Source organism: Belonocnema kinseyi, chromosome 6, assembly GCF_010883055.1.
Source record: "Belonocnema kinseyi isolate 2016_QV_RU_SX_M_011 chromosome 6, B_treatae_v1, whole genome shotgun sequence".
Lineage (NCBI taxonomy): Eukaryota > Metazoa > Arthropoda > Insecta > Hymenoptera > Cynipidae > Belonocnema > Belonocnema kinseyi.
The window spans coordinates 128930035-128936225 of record NC_046662.1 but is presented as its reverse complement, the minus strand read 5'-3'; the positions used below and the strand labels follow the sequence as shown (position 1 = coordinate 128936225).

The window sequence follows — 6191 nt, the reverse complement described above, 5'->3', positions numbered from 1 at the left end:
TGTAGTAATTATAATAATTTAAAGTTTATTTTAAAATACATTTTATGGAACATGATACTTTTTATGAATATGACAGTGAAATTCTGTTCGTCTTTTGTTTGCCAATGCGAAATGTAATCTGGCTTGGAACTGCCGTCTTAATATCTAAAAACCGAAATAACAATTTTCATATCACTTGGAATTATAATTATATTTTTATAAAGGTCTAAAAAAATCCATAGAAATTGCAGACCATAAAAATAAAAATAAAAAATAAATAATATTAAAGAACTATATACAGACAATATGTAGAATGAAAATTATAAGTAATAATTTTAGAAATGTTGGGAAATATATGAAACCGTAATATAAATTATTCATCGACTTTTATTTGTGGTATTTATTAAAATAACCATGTTTTGCAAAGTTATAAATGTAAAAATGTTTTAATTGGCAATTTACTAAATTTACTTTCAATCCAAATGGTTCTTGTCCGAGCAATGTAACCATTAGTGCGCCTCGAGGGGCCTACTGAGTTGCTTACAGCGCTCCAAGTAGCTGTTGTCAATGGGTGCTATAGCCGTGGAGCGTTGGGTAGAGAGGAATTGACAATTTTCGGCGGACGCACCGTCTATATTTATCGCGGGTAATTAAGCCCGCGCCGCATCTACGTTTATAATATCTTTGACCTATCTCCTTCCGATAGAATGTAGTGGTAAATGGAAAGGGAAGATTTCGTGAGTCTTACCTCTCTCCTAAAAGTCTAGGCTATCGGGTCGACTTCAACCGCTCGTCCTGAAAAATCGCACTTTTCAGAGTAAGCCCCCTTTTTTCGGCGCACGTCACATATGAACTCCCATCTAACACAGCGGTGCTGAAGGTTGGTTGAACTTTACAGCATAAAATACTAACCAGCTTTGACTCTTGGTTGAAACTAACCGCCTCCCACCCCGCCCCTAACCCTCGTTAATCGAAGTTCTGTGGGTCACTGTAGTAGGTATTAATTTAGAAGTTAAAAAAAGGTAAGGCTGATGTTTCGACTGTATGTGCTACGTTTAAATCGTAAAAATAAAATTGGATATAAGTAAATTCAATTTTTGAAAACCCGGCATAAGTTGCAGTAATATGTTTAATAACAAACTTTTTTAAAAAATGCGCATTTTTTTAAAAGAGACAATGAAAGTACGTCTGTTTTAATATCAATGCATGTTATGAATTGTAATAATATACATTTATGGAAATGATATTTAAGTTGAGATACAAATTCGAGTGCGAAGCACGAGATACGTGATGAGAATGTATTCGTCAAAGCCGAAGGAGCTTTAACAAAAAGAGTCGCTATCAGCAAATTACTGTTGTCGATGTTTTGACTTTTAGTTTAAAAAAGATGTGCACAAGTGTAAGGAATATTCAAAGACCGAGCGCGGAGCGTGAGGTAAATACATTATCGAGAGCGGAGCGCGAGATAAGTATATCATTGAGCGCGAATCGCGAGAAACAACAGTCGCTCGCCTTAGGCGCGCTCAAACTTGCTCTTGCCTGATATGTTTTGAACGCAGATTACGAATCTGTCAGCAAACATGTCCCAATTTGTAAAGTACATACATAGAAAAAACAAAACTTGAGAATATTTCCGTTTCATAGATTTTTAATCTACTTCTAAAAATCTATAGACCGAATCCATTTCGAATCAGCCAGGGTACTTACTACACTTCAAATAGCAGAATCTCTCGGTGACGAAATATATTGTTCTTTAGAGGAAATTAGGCGATATGTATTTTTTCGATTTGCAAATAAAAAAAAATTTCTAAGAATTTATACGTATTTTAATTTTTTTCTTTGCCGGAAAATTGAAAAGGATGTCAAATTGACAAAATGACAACGGTTTTTCTGAAATAATTAAAAATTGATTTTCTCAAAAATCATACCTTTAAACTTTTTGCTAATTTTTTTTAAACTTGTACTTTAATAATAAAGATATCTTGTAAGTTTGATGCTTGCTAAATAACTTTTGTAGCGAGAAGAATTGTTTTTGTTACAATCGAATTTTCTACTTTTTTTTAAACAATGGCAGATAGGAAAAAATGTTAGATAAAAGTTTGCACGTCTGAAAAAGTTCTATGAAAAATGTATCTTGTTCTTTTGTGATATCTTTCATGACTTACGAGTTATTTTTTTCTAAAAATGTAATTTTTAATTAATTTTTATACAGTTTAACTAAAGACTGAATTTTTATGGATTGGAAGAAAAAAATTGTTTAAAACATTTTTATTCAGTTGGAAGTGAAGAAAATTTGTTTAAAAATTTTTCTAACTGAAAAAATTAACAATTTATAGTTAAAATTTGAATAATTCTAAAATCCAATTTTTGATACTTTTATGAAAATATAAATATAAATTTTATTTGATTAAATTCTTTTATTTCTAAGATTTTTATTGATTTGAAATGGAGGAAATTTTGGGTTTGTTTTTCTGAATTCACAGGGGAATATTTTTTATTTTTATAATAACATTTGTTTAATCATGAGTTGAAAGGCAGGATTAGTTTTAATTTATAGCTCGTCAAGTGTTTAATTTTTAAAATTAAATTTTTTTCATTTTGCCGTTTAATGACATTTATTAAAAAATGGTTCAATTGAAAAATTTCTAAATCTTCCATTATATACGCCTAATTTATGGAGCGTTTAAATTAAAAACTTCGGAATAAAAAAAGGTTTGAATCATTAATTGTAAAAGTTTAAAATTCAAGAGAGTTCCTCTTTGAACATTTCAATTTGCTGTTCTGTTTGAATTATTTCAGTTTTAGCCATTCGAATTTATGAATTTCAATGACCCTGAATAATTTTTATAAATCAGGGAAAACCCGAAGAATGACCGGCAATTTTTTTTTGATTAGCTGATGGTTGAAGTTAAAATACCTAATTTTCAATTTTTTATACCTAATGAATTACAAGTACAATAAATAATAAAAATCTTAATTAGATCAAAAGTTATAAAGTTTTAAAGAAAAAAAAACGGGTTTTTTGAAGAACAAAGCACAAAACTCAAATAAGGATTAATTTTTAGAACATTTTTTTTTGCAAATCGGAAAAATTCGTATTGCCTAATTTCCTCTACAAATAATATATTTCGTCCACGAGAGATTCTACTATTTCAAGTGTAGTGCCCTGTCTAAATTCAAATGGATTTGGTCTATGAAAGCAGTAATAAAGTCATAAAAATATGTTAGAATTGTATATTTTAATATTTTTGTATAGAAGGCCTCGAGGAAACTTGATTTTGATAAAAAAAAGCGGAAGAAGTAAAAAATAAAGACATTGTAAATAATTACACAAAGTTGATGGCCACTCGTAAAGTTATGGAAGTTTCTGCTTCTACTGGAAATTTAAATAACAAACGATTTAGACTCTGATGACACCTTCATACTTGACACTAGCAACAGTAACTTTATTGATTCATTAACAGACTCAAATGGTAAGCATAACTGATAATTTTTTAATTATGCTTCTTCTCAGTTTTGTATTTTTAAGACATTTTATTTTAATAACTCGTATTTCATTGTTTCATATAGCTATTGTAAGTGGAACAAAGATTACGAGTATAGAAACTATTCCCGAAATTGCAAGTGCATCAAATACAAGAATCTCAGAATTAATAAATCTGACAGCACAAAGTGCACCAAGATCTTCAATTCGAAGACATTCTGCACCATTTGATGCAAGGCCCAAGGAAGATCAAGTCTCAGGTCGGCAGCAAATTGAAAGAAGAGCCTCTCTCGCATCTCTTAGTTCAAGAAGAGCAGACATTGAAAATGATGCTTTTATACACGTTCCAAAACGTTTCGAAATACCTGAGGATTGGGTATATATGTTGACATCTATATGAAACGGGCCCTTATGATTGATTACCAAAAACAATAATAATTCAATAATAATTGAAAAGTTTGCTCATAAATTTTTTCCTTACACAGATCAACCTTTATGAAAATACTTCGATTCATGCTGACATTTGGGACATGATGAAAACTTATTCTGACTCAAGGTTTGTTCGGGAAATAGCTCAAAAGTTATGGGGCACGGACGTTCTTCAAATGAGATGCTTAAATGCTCAGAGAGCAAATAACGGAAAGGAAAATGCCCCCGAGGAATACAGATTGCCTTTAACTCCTGAAAAATTTGAAGTAGTAAAAGGTAAGATAATATTTTCGAAAATTTAAAAGTAATTTCCAAAAAATATGAGTTTATTAAAATTCAGTAATTAAACAATGTAAATTGAACTTGTAAACTTTAAAAAGTACTATCAAACTAAAAATTATTGACAGCCTTTAATGTAAAGTTAAAGTAACAGATTATTTAAAATTATGACACTGACTCAATAAGTTTTCAAATGAATAACCGTTCAAATGCTGTCGTCTGCTACCCACTGATTTCTATCTTTCGCAAAATTCATATTTGTCGTGAAAATAATCATTTTCTTGTAAATTTTTAAATTTTTTTCAACATTTTATTGATCCGAGGATCTAGCAAAACCCCAGATATTCGATAAGTTTTCTTTCTTTCATTCGCAAATCCTTCGGAAAAAATGTATTCATTCAGTGCCGTACGTATAAAAAAATTAATTCAAATTCCGATTTAACCAACAACCTTAATTGTTTTGTTAAATGATGAGTTACCTGACACCATTATTTTCGTGAAAAATATAATTTAATTCGTACTTATTTAAGAGCTAAAGTATATGATGATCATAAAAACAAATAACAAAGTATTAGATATTATGATGAGCTTCCTATTGCAATTTAGACATTAGGATTTAATTGTTTTGTTAAATGATAAGTTACCTAACGTACGTAAGAGCCAAATGATATGATGTTCTTAGAAAGAAATAACAGATTATCAGGTATTATAATAAACTTCATATCGCAATTTAGACATTAAGATATAATTGTTTTTTAAAATGATAAACTACTTATCACTAATATTTTCTTGAAAAATATAATTTAAAAAATTTATCATTTGGTTTTATTGTAAGCTCTAACCAGTATCTCTATACGTCAATTTCGTGAATTCAGTGTGCATTAACCCTCTACCGCCCACAGTGACATATATGTAACGATTGGATGACTTGAGTTTTTTTAAATATGACTTTGAGACGAACAGCAATTTTTAGCGGAAGGATTTACATGAAAGTCAGGACGGTAATAAGCTAGAATTTTAGTTTTGTATACACTCCGCCATAGGAATAATATGCCTAAATATCTCAAAATTCAGAAAAAAAGAAAGTTTTAACGGCGGTAGGGGGTTAATAAAAAAATTAAGACACAATTTTTAAAGTTTTGTAAACGATGTCGGAAATCACGTGGTAAACGATGTCGTTTACGACGTACTTGGTTCTAACCAGCTCTAACAAGTATCTCTATACGTCAATTTCGTGAATTCAGTATACATTAATAAGAAAATTAAGAAACAATTTTTAAAGTTTTGTAAACGACGTCGGAAATAACGTGGTAAACGATGTCGTTTACGACGTACTGTACTATCTCAATTTACGATGTTGTAAACGATGTCGTATACTACGCCGTATACTACCTTGTATCCCACGTAGTCTACTATGTAATTTACTACGTCAAAAGCGACGTAATTTCCGACGTAGTAAACGACGTCGGAATCTTTAATAGGGCTCCGCCAGCTTCCACAGAAACGACATTTACATCGCAATCCTGTTTTTACTACACCATTAAGCCATTTCCCTTTCGGGGTAGGCGTGACTCACTCGACAGGGGAAAGGAGTAGTGTGTGGAAGGGATAGAGATTTTTCAGATTGATCCAGAATTCTCGTGCTATTTAAGTAAATAACACGTTCGTTCCGCAACACTGCTCCGACCCAGGTTGCTGATCAATCTCTCTAGCAATCACCCCAAGCGAAGAACCTCACGAAGTCGTTATGTAAGGTTCCCCACTTGGGTCCATTAATAGCCAAGGTCTTTGTTTCAGGCGCCATTCACTCTACTGACACTCTTTTTATTAAGTATTTGGCGCCATACTTTCCTGTCCTGGCATACTTCTCTAGCTTCCTTTATGTCCATGCATTTTTTCATGCAGGCTCTCGTGTTTTTGTGACTTCTTATGTCTCTTCTAAGTAGGGTCTCATTCACACATTCTAACTATTCTTTCCGCGGTCTACCTCTGGGCACGTTGCCATTTACTTTACCTTGAT

General features: G+C 31.5%; 1 long non-coding RNA gene across 1 annotated transcript; it reads left to right on the top strand.

The window, feature by feature from the left end:
* The first annotated feature begins 3255 nt into the window (after nt 1-3255).
* Nucleotides 3256-4220, top strand: LOC117175102. The gene is made up of 3 exons (XR_004467433.1): nt 3256-3452; nt 3550-3839; nt 3949-4220. It is a non-coding gene; the product is annotated as an uncharacterized LOC117175102 (long non-coding RNA).
* Nucleotides 4221-6191: the final 1971 nt, after the last annotated feature.